Here is a 24,634-nt window from a genome sequence, read left to right as displayed (position 1 = left end):
GCAAGATAGAACGCCCTATGAAGTCCAACCAGCCTCTTGCAACTGGTTTGAGATCTCCCCTCTTGAGTTGGTTTGGGACACCTTTTGAATTGGTCATCCACTTGGTTCCAGGGAGGCATATGTCCTCTAGAACTTGATCCAACCCCTTATCTACTCTCACCATTCTCCTATTAAAGGATTCAGGATCATCTTGTAGTTGAGGTAATTTGAAGACCTCTCTTATTTTGTCCATATGGAAGTAAATAATTCTCCCTCTAACCATGGTTCTGTAGGTATGAAAAGCGGTTCCAGTCATTCTCTGCTTATCTGTCAGCCACAGATTTGAGTAGAATTCCTGAACCATATTTCTCCCAACCTTTGTCTCAGGGTTGGTTAGAACTTCCCACCCTCTGTTTTGAATTTGCTCTTGGATCTCCGGATATTCATCTTCTTTCAGATCAAATTTAACTTCCGGGATCACTGACCTTAGACCCATTATTTTGTGGTAATGGTCTGCGTGTTCTTTGGTTAAGAACTTCTCTTGACTCGAAAGGTCTTTTGGAGCATTCTCTTTCTTGCCTCTTGAATTGGTTTGTTTTCCTTTGGGAGCCATGATCTTGATGAGCCTTAACTTAGTGATCACGGAAAAACACACCAAACTTAGAGGTTTGCTTGTCCTCAAGCAAAAGAAAGGAAAGAGGAGAGAGAGGAGTGGAGCAAATTCGAATGGTGGGGAAGGGGGGTGTGGCCGAACATAAATTTATAAGGAAGGGGGAGAGATTTCGAAAATTTTGAAGGAGATTTGAGAAGATATGGAAAGAATTTGAGAGATATTTGAGTTTTTTAAAGAAGATTTGGGAAGGATTTGAAAGAGATTTGAAGAATGATTTTAATTTTGAAAATTTGAAGGTGAATGATGAAAGTTTGAAATGTGTTTATGTAGAAAATTATGAATCAAAATAGGAAAGTTTGAAAAAATTTGAAGTGAAAAGCAAAATCTCTGTCCCCCACCTTTCTAGCGTTAAACACCTAGAATGGTATCCATTCTGGCGTTTAACGCCCAAATGTTGACCAATTTGGGCGTTTAACACCCAGCCAGGTACCCTGACTGGCGTTAAACGCCAGAAACCCCTTCATCACTGGGCGTTTTGCTAGACGCCCAGGATGCTGCACACCTGGCGTTAAACGCCCAGAATGGTGCCCATTCTGGCGTTTAACGCCCAAAGTACCCCTTACTGGCGTTTTTTTGCCAGCAAGCTCCTTTTCTCTGCTTTTTGCATTGAATCCTTGTGTAACTCTATGAATTCCTTCAATTTTGATGATTGCCCTTTGAGAATATGTATCAAACTTTGATTAAACAAAACAGATAACCTACTAATGACTGGGTTGCCTCCCAGCAAGCGCTTCTTTATTGTCTTTAGTTGGACCTTCACTGAGAATCATTCAAGCCTCAGTTTTGAGCATTCTTGCTCAAAATTGCTTTCAAGATAATGCTTGATCCTCTGTCCATTAACAATGAACTTTTTATCAGAATCAGTATCCTGAAGCTCAACATATCCATATGGTGACACTCCTGTAATCACATACGGACCCCTCCACCGGGATTTAAGTTTTCCTGGGAACAGTCTGAGCCTAGAGTTGAAGAGCAGAACTTTTTGTCCTGACTCAAAGACTCTGGATGACAACTTCTTGTCCTGCCACTTCTTTGCCTTTTCCTTATAAATTTTTGCATTTTCAAAGGCACTGAGTCTAAATTCATCTAGCTCATTTAGTTGGAGTAATCTTTTTTCACCAACTAACTTAGCATCCAGGTTTAGGAATCCGATTGCCCAGTAGGCTTTATGTTCCAGTTCCACGGGCAGATGACAGCCTTGCCATACACAAGTTGGTATGGAGAGGTTCCTATAGAAGTCTTGAATGCTGTTCTGTATGCCCACAGAGCATCATCCAAGCTCTTTGCCCAATCCTTTCTACGGGCAATTACAGTCCGTTCTAGGATTCTTTTTAGCTCTCTATTAGAGACTTCAGCTTGCCCATTTGTCTGTGGATGATACGGAGTTGCTACTTTGTGGCTAATTCCATATCGGACCATAGCAGAGTACAGCTGTTTGTTGCAGAAATGAGTGTCTCCATCACTGATTAGGACTCTGGGAACACCAAATCTGCTGAAGATGTGTTTCTGGAGGAATTTCAGCACGGTCTTAGTATCATTAGTGGGTGTAGCAATTGCTTCTACCCATTTAGATACATAGTCCACTGCCACCAGAATGTAAGTGTTTGAGTATGATGGTGGGAACGGACCCACGAAGTCAATACCCCATACATCAAACAATTCAATCTCTAAGATCCCTTGTTGAGGCATGGCGTATCCATGAGGCAAGTTACCAGCTCTTTGGCAACTGTCACAGTTACGCACAAACTCTCGGGTATCTCTATAGAGAGTAGGCCAGTAGAAGCCACATTGGAGGACCTTAGTGGCTGTTCGCTCACTTCCGAAATATCCCCCATACTTTGATCCATGGCAGTGCCATAGGATCCTTTGTGCTTCCTCTCTGGGTACACATCTGCAGATCACTCCGTCTGCACATCTCTTAAAGAGATATGGCTCATCCCATAGGTAGTACTTGGCATCTGAAATTAATTTCTTTCTTTGCACCCTGCTGTACTCCTGGGGTATGAACCTCACAGCTTTATAATTTGTGCTATCTGCAAACCATGGAGTTTCCTGAATGGCAAAGAGTTGCTCATCTGGGAAAGTCTCAGAGATCTCAGTAGAAGGGAGGGACGCCCCATCTACTGGTTCTATTCAGGACAGATGATCAGCTACTTGGTTCTCTGTCCCTTTTCTGTCTCTTATTTCTATATCAAACTCATGCAGAAGCAGCACCCACCTTATGAGCCTGGGTTTTGAATCCTGCTTTGTGAGTAAGTATTTAAGAGCAGCATGGTCAGTGTACACAATCACTTTTGACCCTACTAAATAGGATCTAAACTTGTCAATGGTATAGACCACTGCAAGTAACTCTTTTTCTATGGTTGTGTAATTCTTCTGTGCATCATTTAGAACACGGCTGGCGTAATAAATGACATGCAGAAGCTTGTTATGCCTCTGTCCCAATACTGCACCAATGACATGGTCACTGGCATCACACATTAGTTCGAATGGCAATGTCCAGTCTGGTGCAGAGATGACTGGTGCTGTAACCAGCTTGGCTTTCAGGATCTCAAATGCCTGCAGACACTGTGTGTCAAACACAAATGGTGTGTGATGAGCGGATAATTTATACGCTTTTTGGCATTGTTTTTAGTATGTTTTTAGTATGTTTTAGTTAGTTTTTATTATATTTTTATTAGTTTTTAGTTAAAATTCACTTTTCTGGACTTTACTATGAGTTTGTGTGTTTTTCTGTGATTTCAGGTATTTTCTGGCTGAAATTGAGGGACCTGAGCAAAAATCTGATTCAGAGGCTGAAAAGGACTGCAGATGCTGTTGGATTCTGAACTCCCTGCACTCGAAGTGGATTTTCTGGAGCTACAGAAGCCCAATTGGCGCGCTCTCAACGGCGTTGGAAAGTAGACATCCTGGGCTTTCCAGTATAATAGTCTATACTTTGCCCGAGATTTGATGGCCCAAACTGGCATTCCAAATCAGCTCAAAACTGCCCGGCGTTAAACGCCGGAACTGGCACAAGAATGGGAGTTAAACGCCCAAACTGGCACAAAAGCTGGCGTTTAACTCCAAGAAAAGTCTCTACACATGAAAGCTTCAATGCTCAGCCCAAGCACACACCAAGTGGGCCCGGAAGTGGATTTTTATGTCATTTACTCATTTCTGTAAACCCTAGGCTACTAGTTCTCTACATATAGGACCTTTTGCTATTGTATTCTCATCTTGGTTCTTCTGGTTCCCTCTCTGGGACCGAAGCCAATGATCACTTTTGTTCTTATGTATTTTTAACGGTGGAGTTTCTACACACCATAGATTAAGGTGTGGAGCTCTGCTGTACCTCGAGTATTAATGCAATTACTATTGTTCTTCTATTCAATTCGGCTTGTTCTTATTCTAAGATATTCATTCGTACCCAAGAACATGATGAATGTGATGATTATGTGACGCTCATCATCATTCTCACTTATGAACGCGTGCCTGACAACCACTCCCGTTCTACAAGCAAACAAGGCTTGAATGTTTATCTCTTGGATCCCTTAATCGGAATCTTCGTGGTATAAGCTAGAATTGATGGCGACATTCAAGAGAATCCGGAAGGTCTAAACCTTGTCTGTGGTATTCTGAGTAGGATTCAATGATTGAATGACTGTGACGAGCTTCAAACTCCTGAAGGCTGGGCGTTAGTGACAGACGCAAAAGAATCACCAGATTCTATTCCAACCTAATTGAGAACCGACAGATGATTAGCCGTGTCGTGACAGGGTGCGTAGAACATTTTCACTGAGAGGATGGGAGGTAGCCACTAACAACGGTGAAACCCTACATATAGCTTGCCATGGAAAGGAGTAAGAAGGATTGGATGAAGACAGTAGGAAAGCAGAGAGACGGAAAGGACAAAGCATCTCCATTCGCTTATCTGAAATTCTCACCAATGAATTACATAAGTATCTCTATCTTTTTGATTTATTCATATATCATCCATAACCATTTGAGTCTGCCTGACTAAGATTTACAAGGTAACCATAGCTTGCTTCATACCAACAATCTCTGTGGGATCGACCCTTACTCGCGTAAGGTTTATTACTTGGACGACCCAGTGCACTTGCTGGTTAGTTGTGTGAAGTTGTGATAAAGAGTTGAGATTGCAATTGAGTGTACCATGTTGATGGCGCCATTGATGATCACAATTTCGTGCACCAAGTTTTTGGCGCCGTTGCCGGGGATTGTTGAGTTTGGACAACTGACGGTTCATCTTGTTGCTTAGATTAGGTATTTTTCTTCAGAGTTTTTAAGAATGAATTCTAGTGTTTCAAGGTGATGTTCTTATCATCACCAAAGCTGATTGATTCTCATTAATTTAGCTCTTGAATGCAATGTCCTGCTGAAGCTTGGCTAGCCATGTCTAATTCCTTTAGACTGAAGCTTTAGACTAACATTGCATGATTCCTGGAATTCTCATTAAGAATTTTGATATCTTTATTTTCTTTTCCACTTAATTTTCGAAAAAAAAACCAAAAAAATTACAAAATCATAAAAACCAAAAATATTGTATGTTTCTTGTTGAGTCTAGAGTCTCATGTTAAGTTTGGTGTCAATTGCATGTTTCTGTTCTTCTTGCATTCATTCATGTGTCTTAAGGATCTTCAAGTTATTCTTGATGATTTTCTTGCTCTGATCTTTAAATTCTCTTGACTTGAGTGTTTTGTTGTTTCTCATATGCATTCTCATTTTGTTAGTGTCAATGGTATACAAACTGCTAAGTTTGGTGTCTTGCATGCATTGTTATTTGATTTTTGTTGCAATTTTGATTATTCCTCATTATTAAAAAATCCAAAAAAATTTATTTGTGTCTTTTCAAGTCAATAATACAGAGAATTGAAGATTCAGAACATACAGCAGAGGAATTACACAGAAAAAGCTGGGCGTTCAAAACGCCCAGTGAAGAAGGCAAACTGGCGTTTAAACGCCAGCCAGGGTGCCTGGTTGGGCGTTTAACGCCCAAAAGGGTAGTGTTTTGGGCGTTATACGCCAGAATGGATACCATTCTGGGCATTTAACGCCAGGATGGCACAAGAGGGAAGATTTTGTTTTTAATTCAAATTTTTTTCAGGTTTTCAAAATCAAATCTTTTTCAAATCATATCTTTTCAATCATATGTTTTCAAAATCAATTTCTTTCCATACTTGCTATCAATTAATGATTTGATTCAACATTTCAAGTATGTTGCCTTTTCTGTTGAGAAAGGTTTAATGTTTGAATCATATCTTTTCTTGTTAAGCAAGTCATTAATTTTTTTTAAAATCAAATCCTTTTAAATTGTTTTTCAAATCATATATTCTCAATCACATCTTTTTAAAACCATAACTTTTCAAATCATATCTTCTCAATCACATCTTTTTCAAAATAGTTTTCAATCATATCTTTTTTATTTCTAATTTCAAAATCTTTTTCAAAAATCACTTGATTTTTTTCCACTCTTAGTTTTCGAAAATCAATTGAAGTTTTTCAAAATGTTTTAAAATCTTTTGCTTAATTTTCAAAAATTTCTTCCCCTCTTCTCACATCCTTCTATTTATAGACTAACACTATTCCTCAATGCACAATTCTAACTCCATCTTTCCTTGATAAGTTCGAATTTTCTACCTCTTCCTTCTATTTTTCTTTTCTTCTAACACCTCAAGGAATCTCTATACTGTGACATAGAAGATTCCATATTTTCTTGTTTTCTTCTCTTTCATATGAGCAGGAGCAAAGACAAAAGCATTCTTGTTTAGGCTGACCCTGAACCTGAAAGGACCTTGAAGCGAAAGCTAAGAGAAGCTAAGGCACAACTCTCTGTAGAGGACCTAATAGAAATCTTCAAAGAAGAAGAACCCATGGCAGCCGAAAACAACAACAATGCCAACAATGCAAGGAAGGTGCTGGGTGACTTTACTGCACCTACTCCCGACTTCTATGGGAGAAGCATCTCTATCCCTGCCATTGGAGCAAACAACTTTGAGCTTAAGCCTCAATTAGTTTCTCTAATGCAACAGAATTGCAAGTTCCATGGACTTCCATTGGAAGATCCTCATCAGTTTTTAGCTGAATTCTTGCAAATCTGTGACACTGTCAAGACCAATGGGGTTGACCCTGAGGTCTACAGATTTATGCTATTCTCTTTTGTTGTAAGAGACAGAGCTAGGATATGGTTGGACTCACAACCCAAAGAAAGCCTGAACTCTTGGGAAAAGCTAGTCAATGCCTTCTTGGCAAAGTTCTTTCCACCTCAAAAATTGAGTAATCTTAGAGTGGAAGTCCAAACCTTCAGACAGAAGGAAGGTGAATCCCTCTATGAAGCTTGGGAAAGATACAAACAATTGATAAGAAAATGTCCTTCTGACATACTTTCTGAATGGAGCATAATAGGTATCTTCTATGATGGTCTATCTGAACTGTCCAAGATGTCATTGGATAGCTCAGCTGGAGGATCTCTTCATCTGAAGAAGACGCCTACAGAAGCTCAAGAACTCATTGAAATGGTTGCAAATAACCAATTCATGTACACTTCTGAAAGGAATCCTGTGAACAATGGGACGAATCAGAAGAAAGGAGTTCTCGAGATTGATACCCTGAATGCTATATTGGCTCAGAACAAAATATTGACTCAGCAAGTCAATGTGATTTCTCAAAGTCTGTCTGGAATGCAAGCTGCACCAGGCAGTACTAAGGATGCTTCATCTGAAGAAGAAGCTTATGATCCTGAGAACCCTTCAATGGAAGAGGTGAATTACATGGGAGAACCCTATGGAGACACCTATAATCCTTCATGGAGAAATCATCCAAATCTCTCATGGAAGGATCAACAGAGACCTCAACAAGGTTTCAACAAAAATAATGGTGGAAGAAACAGGTTTAGCAATGGCAAGCCTTTTCCATCATCTTCTCAGCAACAGACAGAGAATTCTAAGCAGAACCACTCTGACTTAGCAACCATGGTCTCTGATCTAATCAAAACCACTCAAAGTTTCATGACTGAAACAAGGTCCTCCATTAGAAACTTGGAGGCACAAGTGGGTCAACTGAGTAAGAAAATTAATGAACTCCCTCCTAGCACTCTTCCAAGCAATACAGAAGAGAATCCAAAAGGAGAGTGCAAGGCCATTAACATGACCTACATGTCCGAATGTGGAGAGGAGGACGAGGCAGTGAGCGCCACTGAGGAAGGCCTCAATGGATGTTCACTGGCCTCCAATGAGTTCCCTAATGAGGAACCATGGGAATCTGAGGCTCACACTAAGACCATAGAGATTCCATTGAATTTACTTCTGCCATTCATGAGCTCTGATGAGTATTCTTCCTCTGAAGAGGATGAAGATGTCACTGAAGAGCAAGTTGCCAAGTACCTTGGAGCAATCATGAAGCTAAATGACAAGTTATTTGGTAATGAGACTTGGGAGGATGAACCCCATTTGCTCACCAAAGAACTGGATAACTTGACTAGGCAGAGATTACCTCAAAAGAGACAGGACCCTAGGATGTTCTCAATACCTTGTACAGTAGGCACCATGACCTTCAAGAAGGCTCTGTGTGACCTAGGGTCAAGCATAAATCTCATGCCTCTCTCTGTAATAGAGAAGCTAGGGATCTTTGAGGTGCAAGCTGCAAAAATCTCACTAGAGATGGCAGACAATTCAAGAAAACAAGCTTATGGACTTGTAGAGGATGTTCTGGTAAAAGTTGAAGACCATTACATCCCTGCTGATTTCATAGTCCTAGAGACTGGGAAGTGCATAGATGAATCCATCATCCTTGGCAGACCCTTCCTAGCCACAGCAAAGGCTGTGATTGATGTTGACAGAGGAGAATTGATCATTCAAGTGAATGAAGAACCCCTTGTGTTTAAGGCTCAAGGATATCCCTCTGTAACCATGGAGAGGAAGCATGAAGAGCTTCTCTCAAAACAGAGCCAAACAGAGCCCCCATATTCAAACTCTAAGTTTGGTGTTGAGAGGTTCCAACATTGCTCTGAGCATCTGTGAGGCTCCATGAGAGCCCACTGTCAAGCTACTGACATTAAAGAAGCGCTTGTTGGGAGGCAACCCAATGTTATATTTTTCCTTTGTTATTTTATGTTTTCTGTAGGTTGATGATCATGGAAAGTCACAAAATCAATTGAAAAAGCAAAAACAGAATGAAAAACAAAAAGAAAAATAGCACACCCTGGAGGAAGACCTTGCTGGCGTTTAAACGCCAGTAAGGGCAGCAAATGGGTGTTTAACGCCAGAAAGGGGCACCAGACTGGCGTTAAACGCCAGGAAAGGGCAAGAAGATGGTGTTAAATGCCAGAAATGGGCACCAGCCCGGCGTTTAACGCCAGAATTGGCATAAAGAGCATTTTTGCTCGCCACTTGGTGCAGGGATGAATTTTCCTTGACACCTCAGGATCTGTGGACCCCACAGGATCCCCACCTACCCCACCACTCTCTCTCTTCTTCACCCATTCACCAATCACCTCAAAACCTCTTCCCCAAAAAACCCCTCACCTATCAAATCCCACTATTCTCTTCACCACTCACATCCATCCTTCATAAAACCCCACATACCTCACCATTCAAATTCAAACCACTTTCCCTCCCAAACCCACCCATTCATAACCGAACCTTACTCCTCTCTCCACCCCTATATAAACCCATCTTAACTCCTTCATTTTCACACAACCTAAACACTACTTCTCCCCCTTTGGCCGAACCACAAAGCCACCTCCATCTCCTCCATTTCTTCTTCTTCTACTCTCTTTTTTCTTCTTTTGCTCGAGGACGAGCAAACCTTTTAAGTTTGGTGTGGTAAAAGCATTGCTTTTTGTTTTTCCATAACCATTTATGGCATCCAAGGCCGGAGAAACCTCTAGAAAGAGGAAAGGGAAGGCAAAAGCTTTCACCTCCGAGTCATGGGAGATGGAGAGATTCATCTCAAGGGTGCATCAAGACCACTTCTATGAAGTTGTGGCCTTAAAGAAGGTGATCCCTGAGGTCCCTTTCAAACTCAAAAAGAGTGAATACCTGGAGATTCGTCATGAGATCCGAAGAAGAGGTTGGGAAGTTCTTACCAACCCCATTCAACAAGTCGGAATCTTAATGGTTCAAGAGTTCTATGCCAATTCATGGATCACCAAGAACCATGATCAAAGTGTGAACCCGGACCCAAAGAATTGGCTTACAATGGTTCGGGGGGAATACTTAGATTTTAGTCCGGAAAATGTGAGGTTGGCATTCAACTTGCCCATGATGCAAGGAGATGAACACCCTTACACTAGAAGGGTCAACTTTGATCAAAGGTTGGACCAAGTCCTCATAGACATTTGTGAAGAGGGCGCTCAATGGAAGAGAGATTCAAGAGGAAAGCCGGTTCAACTGAGAAGGCATGACCTCAAGCCCATGGCTAGAGGATGGTTGGAGTTTATCCAACGCTCAATCATTCCGACTAGCAACCGGTCCGAAGTTACTATAGACCGGGCTATCATGATTCATAGCATCATGATTGGAGAGGAAGTAGAAGTTCATGAGGTTATATCCCAAGAACTTTATAAGGTGGCGGACAAGTCCTCTACCTTGGCAAGGTTAGCATTCCCTCATCTCATTTGTCACCTCTGTTATTCAGTTGGAATTGACATTGAGGGAGACACCCTCATTGATGAGGACAAGCCCATCACTAAGAAAAGGATGGAGCAAACAAGAGATCCCACTCATCATGAAATCCCTGAGATGCCTCAAGGGATGCACTTTCCTCCACAAAACTATTGGGAGCAAATCAACACCTCCCTAGGAGAATTGAGTTCCAACATGGGACAACTAAGGGTGGAGTACCAAGAACATTCTATCATCCTCCATGAAATTAGAGAAGATCAAAGAATCATGAGAGAGGAGCAACAAAGGCAAGGAAGAAACATTGAGGAGCTCAAGCACTCCATAAGATCTTCAAGAGGAAGAACAAGCCGCCATCACTGAGGTGGACCCATTCTTTAATCTTCTTGTTCCTTATTTTCCTGTTTTTCGAATTTTCATGCTTATGTTTATCTATGTTTGTGTCTTGTGATCATTAGTGTCTTAGTGTCTATGCCTTAAAGTTATGAATATCCTATGAATCCATCACCTTTCTTGAATGAAAAATGTTCTTAATTGTAAAAGAGAAGAATTGCATGAATTTTGAATTTTATAACAGATTAATTATATTGATGTGGTGGCAATACTTTTGTTTTCTGAATGTATGCTTGAACAGTGCATATGTCTTTTGAATTTGTTGTTCATGAATGTTGGCTCTTGAAAGAATGATGAAAAAGGAGACATGTTACTGAGGATCTGAAAAATCATAAAAATGATTCTTAAAGCAAGAAAAAGCAGTGAATACAAAAAAAAAGGAAAAAAGGGAGAAAAACGAAAAAAAAAGAGAAAAAAAGAATAAAGTTGTGATCCAAGGCAAAAAGAGTGTGCTTAAGAACCCTGGACACCTCTAATTGGGGACTCTAGCAAAGCTGAGTCACAATCTGAAAAGGTTCACCCAGTTATGTGTCTGTGGCATGTATGCATCCGGTGGTAATACTGGAAGACAGAGTGCTTTGGGCCACGGCCAAGACTCATAAAGTAGCTGTGTTCAAGAATCATCATACTTAACTAGGAGAATCAATAACACTATCTGGATTCTGAGTTCTTATAGAAGCCAATCATTCTGAATTTCAAAGGATAGAGTGAGATGCCAAAACTGTTCAGAGACAAAAAGCTAAAAGCCCCGCTCATCTAATTAATACTGATCTTCATAGATGTTTTTGGAATTCATTGCATATTCTCTTCTTTTTAGCTTATTTGATTTTCAGTTGCTTGGGGACAAGCAACAATTTAAGTTTGGTGTTGTGATGAGCGGATAATTTATACGCTTTTTGGCATTGTTTTTAGTATGTTTTAGTTAGTTTTTATTATATTTTTATTAGTTTTTAGTTAAAATTCACTTTTCTGGACTTTACTATGAGTTTGTGTGTTTTTCTATGATTTCAGGTATTTTCTAGCTGAAATTGAGGGACCTGAGCAAAAATCTGATTCAGAGGCTGAAAATGACTGCAGATGCTGTTGGATTCTGACCTCCCTGCACTCGAAGTAGATTTTCTGGATCTACAGAAGCCCAATCGGGGCGCTCTCAACGGCGTTGGAAATTAGAGATCCTGGGCTTTCCAGCAATGTATAATAGTCCATACTTTGCCCGAGATTTGATGGCCCAAACTGGCGTTCCAAATCAGTTCAAAACTTCCCGGCGTTAAACGCCGGAACTGGTACAAGAATGGGAGTTAAACGCCCAAACTGGCACAAAAGCTGGCGTTTAACTCCAAGAAAAGTCTCTACACATGAAAGCTTCAATGCTCAGCCCAAGCACACACCAAGTGGGCCCGGAAGTGGATTTTTATGTCATTTACTCATTTCTGTAAACCCTAGGCTACTAGTTCTCTACATATAGGACCTTTTGCTATTGTATTCTCATCTTGGTTCTTCTGGTTCCCTCTCTGGGACCGAAGCCAATGATCACTTTTGTTCTTATGTATTTTTAACGGTGGAGTTTCTACACACCATAGATTAAGGTGTGGAGCTCTACTGTACCTCGAGTATTAATGCAATTACTATTGTTCTTTTATTCAATTCGGCTTGTTCTTATTCTAAGATATTCATTCGTACCCAAGAACATGATGAATGTGATGATTATGTGACGCTCATCATCATTCTCACTTATGAACGCGTGGCTGACAACCACTCCCGTTCTACAAGCAAACAAGGCTTGAATGTTTATCTCTTGGATCCCTTAATCGGAATCTTCGTGGTATAAGCTAGAATTGATGGCGGCATTCAAGAGAATCCGGAAGGTCTAAACCTTGTCTGTGGTATTCTGAGTAGGATTCAATGATTGAATGACTGTGACGAGCTTCAAACTCCTGAAGGCTGGGCGTTAGTGACAGACGCAAAAGAATCACCGGATTCTATTCCAACCTAATTGAGAACCGACAGATGATTAGTCGTGCCGTGACAGGGTGCGTAGAACATTTTCACTGAGAGGATGGGAGGTAGCCACTGACAATGGTGAAACCCTACATACAGCTTGCCATGGAAAGGAGTAAGAAGGATTGGATGAAGACAGTAGGAAAGCAGAGAGACAGAAGGGACAAAGCATCTCCGTTCGCTTATCTGAAATTCTCACCAATGAATTACATAAGTATCTCTATCTTTATGCTTTATTCATATATCATCCATAACCATTTGAGTCTGCCTGACTAAGATTTACAAGGTGACCATAGCTTGCTTCATACCAACAATCTACGTGGGATCGACCCTTACTCGCGTAAGGTTTATTACTTGGACGACCCAGTGCACTTGCTGGTTAGTTGTGCGAAGTTGTGATAAAGAGTTGAGATTGCAATTGAGCGTACCATGTTGATGGCGCCATTGATGATCACAATTTCGTGCACCAGTGTGTCAGCAGCTAGCAGGTTGCTCAGAGGTTTTGCAATTTTTGAAAAATCCTTTATAAACCTTCTGTAGAATCCTGCATGCCCCAGAAAGCTTCTAATTGCCTTAACATTGGCAGGTGGTGGTAATTTTTCAATTACCTCTACCTTTGCTTTATCCACCTCTATTCCCTTGCTTGAAATTTTGTGCCCAAGGACAATTCCTTCAGTCATCATAAAGTGACATTTCTCCCAGTTTAAAACCAGGTTAGTCTCTTGGCACCTTTTCAGGACAAGTGCTAGGTGGTGAAGACAGGAGCTGAATGAGTCTCCATATACTGAGAAGTCATCCATAAAGACTTCCAGTAATTTCTCCACCATATCAGAGAAGATGGATAACATGCATCTCTGAAAAGTTGCAGGAGCATTACACAGACCAAAAGGCATTCTCCTGTAGGCAAACACGCCAGAAGGGCAAGTGAATGCTGTTTTCTCTTGGTCCTGAGGATCTACTGCAATTTGGTTGTAACCTGTATAGCCATCTAAAAAGCAGTAATAATCATGACCAGCTAGTCTTTCTAGCATTTGGTCTATGAATGGTAAAGGAAAATGATCCTTTCTGGTGGCTGTATTGAGCCTTCTGTAGTCAATACACATACGCTACCCTGTAACTGTTCTTGTAGGAACCAGTTCATTTTTTTCATTATGAACTACTGTCATGCCTCCCTTCTTGGGGACAACTTGGATAGGGCTCACCCAGGGGCTATCAGAAATGGGATAAATAATCCCAGCCTCTAGTAATTTAGTGACCTCTTTCTGCACCACCTCCTTCATGGCTGGATTTAGCCGCCTTTGTGGTTGAACCACTGGTTTGGCATTATCCTCCAATAGGATCTTGTGCATGCATCTTGCCGGGCTAATGCCCTTAAGATCACTTATAGACCACCCAAGAGCTGTCTTGTGTGTCCTTAGCACCTGAATCAGTGCTTCCTCTTCCTGTGGATTTAAAGCAGAGCTTATGATCACTGGAAAAGTGTCACCCTCTCCCTGAAATGCATACTTCAGGATGGTGGTAGTGGTTTGAGGTCAGGTTTGGGAGGCTTATCCTCTTCCTGAGGAATTTTTAAAAATTCTTTTGTTTCCTCTGGTTCTTCCTGATCAGGCTGAACATCCTTGAAGATGTCCTCTAGCTCTGATTCTAGACTTTCAGTCATATTGATCTCTTCTACTAAAGAGTCAATAATGTCAGCGCTCATGCAGTCATTTGGTGTGTCTGGATGCTGCATAGCTTTTACAACATTCAACTTGAACTCATCCTCATTGACTCTCAGGGTTACTTCCCCTTTTTGTACATCAATAAGAGTTCATCCAGTTGCTAGGAAAGGTCTTCCTAGAATGAGAGTTGCACTCTTGTGCTCCTCCATTTCCAGCACTACAAAGTCAGTTGGAAAGGCGAATGGCCCAACCTTGACAATCATGTCCTCAATTATGCCTGATGGATATTTAATGGAACCATTAGCAAGTTGGAGACATATCCGAGTTGGTTTGACTTCATCAGTCAACCCAAGCTTTCTGATAGTAGATGCAGGTATTAGATTGATACTTGCTCCCAGGTCACACAGTGCTGTCTTGGTGCAAGCACCTTCCAATGTGCATGGTATCATAAAGCTTCCTGGATCTTGAAGCTTTTCTGGTAAGCTTTTCAAAATGACTGCACTGCATTCTTCAGTGAGAAACACTTTTTCAGTTTCTCTCCAATCCTTCTTATGACTTAAGATCTCTTTCATGAATTTAGCATAAGAAGGTATTTGCTCAAGTGCCTCTACAAACGGAATCTTTATTTCAAGAGTCCTTAGATAGTCTGCAAAGCGGGCAAATTGCTTATCCTATTCTGCGTGGCAGAGTTTCTGAGGATAAGGCATCTTGGCTTAACCTTAGTTGCTGCAGGTTTATTCCTTATAGAGGTGGTTGGAGAAGCCTTTTTAGAAGGGTTACTATCAACACTCTCAGGTATCTGATTCCTCATTGGCGTTCGAACGCCAGGATTGGGTGAGAAATGGGCATTTAATGCCAACTTTCCCCCTTTTCTGGCATTTGAACGCCAGAACTGGGCAAGGAATGGGCGTTTAACGCCAGCTTTTCCCCCCTTTCTGGTGGTTGAACGCCAGGAGTATTCCTCTCTGGGCTCTTACTGTCCTCAGAGGGATTTTGAGCAGTGGTTTGGTTATCCTCTGTCAACTGTTCCTTTCTTGGCTTTTTGTTACTTTGAGCAGTGTTATTCAATGTCTTCCCACTCCTCAGTTGAACTGCTTGGCATTCTTCTGTTATCTGTTTAGATAACTGCTGTTTTGTTTGATTCAACTGTGATTCTATGTTCTTGTTGGCAATTTTTGTTTCTTGGAGCATCTCTTTAAATTCTGCCAACTATTTTGTCATCAGGAGTAATTGCTGATTAAGCTCAACAATCTGTTCTTGAGGATTAGGATCAGTAGCTACTGCCATAGCTTCTTCTTTTGTAGAGGGCTCACTGCTAGAGTACAAATGTTGATTTCTAGCAACAGTATCTATGAGTTCTTGAGCCTCTTCAATCGTCTTTCTCATATGTATAGATCCACCAGCTGAATGGTCTAGAGACATCTGAGCTTTTTCTGTAAGCCCATAGTAAAAGATGTCTAACTGTACCCACTCTGAAAACATTTCAGAGGGGCATTTCCTTAGCATACCTCTATACCTCTCCCAGGCATTATAAAGGGATTCATTATCCTCTTGTTTAAAGCCTTGGATGTCCAGCCTTAGCTGTGTCATCCTTTTTGGAGGGTAAAATTGATTCAGGAATTTGTCTGATAACTGTCTCCATGTTTTTATGCTTGCTGTGGGTTGGTTATTCAACCACCTCTTAGCTTGATCTTTTACAGCAAATGGAAACAGTGATAATCTGTAGACATCCTGATCTACCTCTTTATCACGTACTGTGTCAGCAATTTGTAAGAATTGTGCCAGAAACTCAGTAGGTTCTTCCTGTGGAAGACCGGAATACTGGCAATTTTGCTGCACCATGATAATGAGTTGAGGATTTAGCTCAAAGCTGCTTGCTTTAATGGGAGGTATGCAGATGCTACTCCCATATGCAGCTGTAATGGGGTTAGCATATAACCCTAGAGTCCTTCTGGACTGCTCAATTCCACTTAGGTCCATGATGGAGAAAGGGAATATGATATGGATTCACAAGTAAAGTAATTTTTTTTTTTAAAGGTGACCGAAGAATTTAAAATAAAATAAAATAAAATTTCGAAAACTAAAAAAAATGAGATCAAAACAAATTGAAAACTAAATCAATTAGTTAATAAAAAAAAGATTTTGGAATTAGCAATTGAAAAGATATGATTGAAAATTATTTTGAAAAATATTTAATTTTTTGAAATGAGGAAAGAGAAAAACAACAAAATGACACCAAACTTAAAATTCTTAGAAAATCAGACACAAATTTTCGAAAACTTAAAGGAAAACACAAATAAGACACCAAACTTAGAATTTTTAAGGATCAAGAAAGGACTAAGGACATGCAAATTCAAAAAATAAAAGAAAACAAAAGCATGCAATTGACACCAAACTTAAAATATGAAACTAAACTCAAAAAAAAGACTCTAAACCAACAAAAATAAAGCAGTCCTAATCTAAGCAACAAGATAAACCGTCAGTTGTCCAAACTCGAACAATCCCCGGCAACGGCGCCAAAAACTTGGTGCACGAAATTGCAATCACACTTTTGCAATTCCGCACAACTAACCAGCAAGTGCACTGGGTCGTCCAAGTAATACCTTACGTGAGTTATGGTTGTCAATAATTATGGTTATCTTGTAACTCTTAGTCAGGATATCAATAATTATCAGGGTTGATTCTGAAAAGTAAAAGAACATGAAATAAGTACTTGTTTTGCAGTAATGGAGAACAGGTTGAGGTTTTGGAGATGCTCTATCTTCTGAATCTCTGCTTTCCTACTGTCTTCTTCTTCATGCACGCAAGGCTTCTTCCATGGCAAGCTGTATGTAGGGTTTCACCGTTGTCAATGGCTACCTCCCATCCTCTCAGTGAAAATATTCAACGCGCTCTATCACAGCACGACTAATCATCTGTCGGTTCTCAATCAGGTTGGAATAGAATCCAGTGATTCTTTTGCGTCTGTCACTAACGCCCAGCCTTCAGGAGTTTGAAGCTCGCCACAGTCATTCAATCCTTGAATCCTACTCAGAATACCACAGACAAGGTTTAGACCTTCCAGATTCTCTTGAATGCCGCCATCAGTTCTAGCTTATACCACGAAGATTCTGATTAAAGAATCCAAGAGATATCTACTCAATCTAAGGTAAAACGGAGGTGGTTGTCAGGCACACGTTCATAGGTGAGAATGATGATGAGTGTCACGGATCATCATATTCATCAAGTTTAAGAACAAGTGATATCTTAGAATCGAAGCAAGCGTGATTGAATAAAAAACAGTAGTAATTGCATTAATCTATCAAGACACAGCAGAGCTCCTCACCCCCAACCATGGGATTTAGAGACTCATGCTGTAGAGGATACAATGAGGAACGTGTAAAGTGTCATGAGGTACCGATACAATATCAAAAGGTCCTATTAATAGTGAACTAGTAACCTAGGGTATACCGAAATGAGTAAATGACGTAAAAATCCACTTCCGGGGTCCACTTGGCATGTGCTTGGGCTGAGCATTGAAGCTTTTATGTGTAGAGACTTTTTCTGGAGTTAAACGCCAGCTTTTATGCCAGTTTGGGCGTTTAACTCCAAATTTTGTGCCAGTTCCGGCGTTAAACGCCGGGAATTCTGAAGCTGATTTACAACGCCGGTTTGGGCCATCAAATCTCGAGAAAAGTATAGACTATTATACATTGCTGGAAAGCCCAGAATGTCTACTTTCCAATGCAATTGAGAGCGCGCCAATTGGGCTTCTGTAGGTCCAGAAAATCCACTTCGAGTGCAAGGAGGTCAGAATCCAACAGCATCTGCAGTCCTTTTCAGCCTCTGAATCAGATTTTTGCTCAGGTCCCTCAATTTCAGCCAGAAAATACCTGAAATCATAGAAAAACACACAAACTCATAGTAAAGCTCAGAAAAGTGAATTTTAACTAAAAACTAATAAAAATATAACAAAAACTAACTAAAATATACTAAAAACATACTAAAAACAATGCCAAAAAGCGTATAAATTATCCGCTCATCAAAAGCATTCATGTAAATAAAGCAATCATAAATCTGACATATATCAAATTACGTCTAAACATAAATTCAAGTCATAACATGGAAAGGTTCATAAGCCAATTGGGCAACATAATTCAAATACAAATAAAAGTATTAGAGTAAATAAAAGTAGAAAATAAATATTGAAGGAACATAGAACCTGGAATGAAGATGAATTGAACTAAACTAATAGAAATCCTAAAATTCTAAAATCCTAAGGAACATTCAGTTGAGCTTTACACCAACCTTTGCGTTTAAATTTTGAGCACACAACCATGTTGAACCTTGCAGGATAAATCTTATCACTAACCATCTTCTTCTTACTCTTAATGCCACAGAGAGATCTAAGTTGACCATCCGTCTCCACTAGCCCATATTCAAGTGGAATTACAAAGCTAAGGGATATGAATTTTACCCACTTGAATGTTGTGAAGGATGATGGCAACTTAGGGGGAGGTGTTTCTAATGAACGTGCAGGCTCTACTTCCTTGTGCTCTTCTTCGACATCTTCCACCTCTTTGCAATCTTCTTTAATATCAACCTCTTCCTCTTGGTGGATTTCTTCCGATTCAATTTCTTCTTCATTTTGCACCAAGGGCATGGGAGGTTGTGCTTCTTCTTCTTTAATCTCCATGTCAAGTCCAATGGGAGAGGATTCAAATGTAGATAAGAATTCATTAATGATTGAATCCATCTCTTGATCATCTCCTTCAAAGTCTTCAACTATGATATGCTTTGGAGGTTGTACATCCTCCTCAACATCAGCTTCAAACGTCTTTGAAGGATGCTCTATAACTTGACTTTTCCATGGAGGTTCAGCATCTCCTAAGTCTTCAACCACTGCCTTCTCTTCTTTTTCAATAATTCCGGCTTCCTCCACTTGTTCCAATATCAAATCGTGCTGCTCACTATCCACCGGAGTGCCCAATTTCTCCTTCCTGCTACGTTCTTCAGTAGATTTCCCACATGAAACCATGGGGTTCTTTTAATGTCCGAACGTCGGAAAGGTAATCGATTTCTTGCTTGATCCAGGTATTTAAGTATGAAATCGTATTCATCCTCGATGATTTTCTTTTCAACTATTTCTTCACCTTCAAGCACAAAATCCTCCTTGTCGTCTTTTTTCAGTAGTTCTTCAATCGCGCTATCAACTTCAAGGGTCTCTACTACCTTCACCTTTAGTGCCTCCTCTAGCTCCTTATGAAGTATGGATTCGCAAAGATGATCCCCTCTCTCTTGTTCCATGTCAATTGTATCAGTGGGATCATGTTGCTCTTGGATTGATGGATGTTGGTGCTCTTCCACGGATGGTGGTGATGGGATGGGTGGATCATTATGTGGTTGAGATAGAAGTGCATTGGAGCTTGAGGGTTGAATATTGGGTGTAGAGAGTTGGCCCAAGCGGGATATAAGTGCTTGAAGAGTAGAGGCGAGACTAGTAATAGAGGCAAGTTTGCTTTCCATGGAGGTTTGGGGTGGATAGGAGGGTTCATTTGTTGGGAGAAAAGGTTCATAACACGGAAGTGGTTCCTCTTGATAAGGATATGGAGATGGTGTATATTGAGGTGGTGGTTCTGGGTATGGTTCATATGGTGGTTGGTGTGTTGAATGAGAATTGGGGTCATATGGAGGTGAATGGTGGAAAGGGGCTTGTGAGTGTGGTGGTTCAAAGTTATGTTGTGAGGATGGTCTCTAAGCATACGGTGGGGCTTGTTGGTAGCTACTAGGCGGTCCACCATATCTATCAGCTTGGTATGCATTGTAGGATGGTCTTTGTCTGTGATATCTAGGAGGGTGTTGTTGCCTAAAGGGTTGATCAGATCCTCTTGGCTCCGTCCATCTTTGATTGCTTTGACCTTGATGCATCTTCCTGTTATAGTTTCCATTCCTTGCAATAAAATTAGAACTAAACTCAAAGCGAGAGGGGTGAGAATTCATAGTAGTTATCAGAAATAAGGGAGAAAAGAAGAAACAAATAAACAAGTAAAAGAAATATTTTTTTGAAAAATATTTACAATAACCAATAATAAGGCACATGTTTGCGATTCTCCGGCAATGGCACCATTTTGAAGAACTGAAGATTGACGGTTTAGAAGTTATAGTAAACTCTCGTTGTGAGTATAGTTACTAAACCAAGCAATCAACCTTTCTTACAAACGTTTTGGTTGTCACAAGTAACAAACCCCTAAATAAATTGATAACCGAAGTATTTAAACCTCGAGTCGTCTTCTAAAGGAATTGCAGGGAGGTGTTCTTATTATTGGTTATGAGCTTTGTAAATTGGGGGTTTTGGAATTTGGGCAATGGGCACAGACATAAAGGAAAATAAATTAATAATTATAAAATCTCTTGGCAAGGTATGAGAAATTGGAAGTCCTATCCTAGTTATCCTTATCAATTGTGATGAGAATTGGATTTTTCTCCCACTATGTTAACCTCTAACTATGAAGGTAAGTTAAGTGGATGAACTAATTCGAATCCTCAAATTCCAGTCTTTCCTTGGGAAAAGTTAGAATTATTGGATCTCGAATTAATCCTTGAAGAATTCCAATTTTCAATCAACACCTCGAGTTTGATAACTCAAGCGTCACCAATTATTTAACCCAAGCCAAAAGGGAAAATTCTAAATTAAATTGAAAGCATTCATGTAAATAAAGCAATCATAAATCTGACATATATCAAATTACGTCTAAACATAAATTCAAGTCATAACATAGAAAGGTTCATAAGCCAATTGGGCAACATAATTCAAATACAAATAAAAGTATTAGAGTAAATAAAAGTAAAAAATAAATATTAAAGGAACATAGAACCTGGAATGAAGATGAATTGAACTAAACTAATAGAAATCCTTAAATCCTAAATCCTAAGAGAGAGAGAGAGCCTCTCTCTCTAGAACCTACATCTAAATCTTAAAATTGTCAGTTATGAAAGCCTCCTTATGAATGGATGCATTCTCCCACTTTATAGCCTCTAATCTGTGTTTTCTGGGCCGAAAACAGGGTCAGAAATAGCCCAGAAGTCGATGATTGTAAAATCTGGTCCATACAGGTTGCGGCAAAGTGACACGGAGGCGTCGTCCACGCATCCGCGCGGATTGAAGTTCGCAGATGCGACGTGTCCGCGTGGAGCGCATGTTCGTGTCGCCTATCTGTACGGCCACTATGGCAAATTATATATCAAATCGAAACCCCGGACGTTAGCTTTCCAATGCAAGTTGAACTGCATCATTTGGATCTCTGTAGCTCAAGTTATGATCGTTTTAGTGCGAGAGGGTCAGGCTGACAGCTTTTCAGTTCCTTCAACTTCTTGTATTCCTTCCACTTTCGCATGCTTCATTTCCATCCTCTAAGCCATTCCTGCCCTGTAATTCCTGAAATCACTTAACACACATATCAAGGCATCTAATGATAATAAGAGAGGATTAAAATAAAAGGAAATAAAAGCCAAAGAAGCATTTTTTCAATCATAGCACAGAATCAGGAAGGAAAATATAAAACATGCAAATCATATGAATAAGTGGGTAAAGAGTTGATAAAATCCACTCAATTAAGCACAAGATAAACCATAAAATAGTGGTTTATCAGAGACCACCTTCCTCTAACGTTTGGATCAACCCTTCAAGCCCAATCCACCTATCTCAGGTCACCCACGTAACATTCGCAACGTTGCCGGGGACCTGGGAAATCAATCCATAATGGCAGATGACCAGAAGGAGGACAGACATACTGCGTCCAAATCTAAACAAGAGCATTAAGATGCAGTTAACAATGATAGAGCCATAATATCTCTACAAGGAGCGGATAGCCAGCACTGAGAAGGTCCCTCAGGTGTGAAAGATCAAAGGGGAATCTCCTCTAGGGTACACAAACCAAAGAAGGAGGGGCAATCTCACGCTGCCGATCTCATGAGATTTCTCCACGGCCACCAAGGATGGCTAGAGCAGCTGGAACAAGAACTGGAGCGACAGAGGGAAGCACAGAGAAACCTAAGGAGAGACGTTGAGCGACAAAAAGAGCTTAAAGAAAAGCTCTTAAGATTGAAATCCAATCTCTGAAGTAGGGCTCTCGCACTGACCGAAAAGATACCCCATTAGGGGGAGAAGACCCGTTTAGTGAAGATATCATGAGGACAAAAGTTTCAAGGAACTTCAAAAGCCCTGACATGGATCTTTACAACGGGACTACCGACCCAAAGCATCACTTGAGCAACTTTAAAAGTCGGATGTATCTAGCCGATGCTGATGATGCTACCCGCTGCAAAGCCTTCCCAACAACTTTGACAAAGGCAGCGATGAAATGGTTCGATAGCCTTCCCCTAAGGTCGGTCACCAGCTTCAACGACCTCTCGTGTAAGTTCCTTATGCGATTCTCAATCCAGAAGGACAAAGTCAAGCACACATCTAGTCTCTTAGGAGTAAAACAAGAGGTCGGCGAACCCCTAAGAGACTACATGAAAAGGTTCAACAAGGCGTGCCTAGAAATTCAAGACCTGCCTACAAAAGCAGTAATTATAGGCATAGTTGTAAAAACCGGACCGGACCGGCCGGTTCGACCGAAAAACTAGTGAACAGGACCTTGTACTGGTCCGGTTTGGTATATTGACCGCTTAAGGAAATGAACCGGTCAAAACCGGTACGAACCGATCTAGTCAACGATCAACCCGCATGCCGATGACGTCACACTGACGTCAGCATGCGGGTTGTGAAATTTGGAAAAATTTATTGCGGGGAGTAGGAGTCGAACTTGGGTCTTCTGAATTGAAGACCAAGTTGACAACCATTGCACTAACTCGTTTCTTTAGTATTGTTACTGCTTTTTATAATATATATTTTAATTTTTTATAACTAATACATATATATATATACGCATGGAAATACTTAACTCAATATTTTTTAAATTAATTATTTTTTGATTGAAGTACAAATTAATTAATTTTAAAATAAAAAATAATAATGAATATAAAAATTAAATAAAAATTATTTATTCTGAGAAAAAAATTTATATAATTATTTAATTATATAAAAATATTTAGACTTTGAAATTATTCTTTGGATATAATTCATAGATTGTTATTCTTATTGTGTCTAATTAAGATACTATATAGTAGTATGAACTAATTATATATCTATTTTTGTATTAGTTATTTATAGAATTCGACTTAATTGTTTTTAAAATGTTAGTAAAAATATGTATTTCAAAATTTAATTTTAGGTTTTTGACTATTTTTATTTTTTATTTGCATAATACCGAGTCAACCGGTTCAACCAGTGACCCACCGGTTGAACCCAGTGACCCAGTGACTTGACCGGTTTGATTACCGATTCGGTTCTGACAACTATGATTATAGGCCTAGTAAATGGACTCGGTGAAGGCCCATTCTCTTAGTCCATCTCAAAAAGGAATCCGACCTCTTTGACTGATGTACAAGAGAGAGCTGAAAAGTACATCAACATGGAGGAAAACGCCAGGCTACGAGAACCAAGCTGGTGACCTGGGCACTCCCACCCATCAAAGGAGAAGGAAAGGGAGCCCAAGAAAAAAGAAGAAGTCGGGTTTGAAAGGCCCAGGAGATATTACTCTTATACTCCTCTGCGAGTTTTCCTAGTCGACATCTACAGGAAAATTTGTCAAGGCAGTTTTGAATAAGATGTCGGCAGAGCTTCCCTGGTCAATTAGTGTACGGTGAAGGTTGGCGTTTGCCAGTATGATCGTAAATGACCATGGGGTCGTCATGTCCCGAGATGATTCTGGATGCGTCTTCCTTGGTAAACGTGATTGCTGGGATGTCTGGGGCTTCCTTTTTTCCTTCGACGTGGTACACCTCTTTGAGGTGTCGCTTGCGAGATGATTTGGAGATTCCTCCTCCAGCAAATCCGCCGTGTATTACGTGAACGTGTCTTTCCGGTGTGCGAGGTGATCGTTCAGATCGTCCAACATCCTCATCCCTCCTTCTTTTCCTTGGTTCTTCGTCCCGGTTGGCCAAGAACCGATCTAACTTTCCTTCTCGTACTAATTTTTCTATGACGTTTTTCAAGTCGAAACATTCGTTGGTGGGATACCCTAGAAGTCGGTGATATTCACAGTACTCATTCTGATTTTCCCCTCCTCTTTTGCCTTTAAGTGGCCGAGCTGGAGGGATTTTTTCCGTATGGCAGACTTCTTTGTAAACGTCTACCAAGGATACCCTAAGAGGGGTGTAGTTGTGATATTTTTTATTTTCTCTCCGGAGTGATCTTCCTTTTTCTTGGATTCTTTATCTCGGTAGGC

General features: G+C 40.4%; 1 non-coding gene across 1 annotated transcript; it reads right to left on the bottom strand.

The window, feature by feature from the left end:
- Window positions 1–6,930: 6,930 nt before the first annotated feature.
- Window positions 6,931–7,037, bottom strand: LOC112793106 (small nucleolar RNA R71). Its single transcript, XR_003197816.1, has one exon. It is a non-coding gene; the product is annotated as a small nucleolar RNA R71 (small nucleolar RNA).
- Window positions 7,038–24,634: the final 17,597 nt, after the last annotated feature.

This window comes from Arachis hypogaea, chromosome 3 (genome assembly GCF_003086295.3).
Source record: "Arachis hypogaea cultivar Tifrunner chromosome 3, arahy.Tifrunner.gnm2.J5K5, whole genome shotgun sequence".
Lineage (NCBI taxonomy): Eukaryota > Viridiplantae > Streptophyta > Magnoliopsida > Fabales > Fabaceae > Arachis > Arachis hypogaea.
The sequence above is the reverse complement of the archived record's forward strand: the minus strand, read 5'-3'. Positions and strand labels throughout refer to the sequence as shown.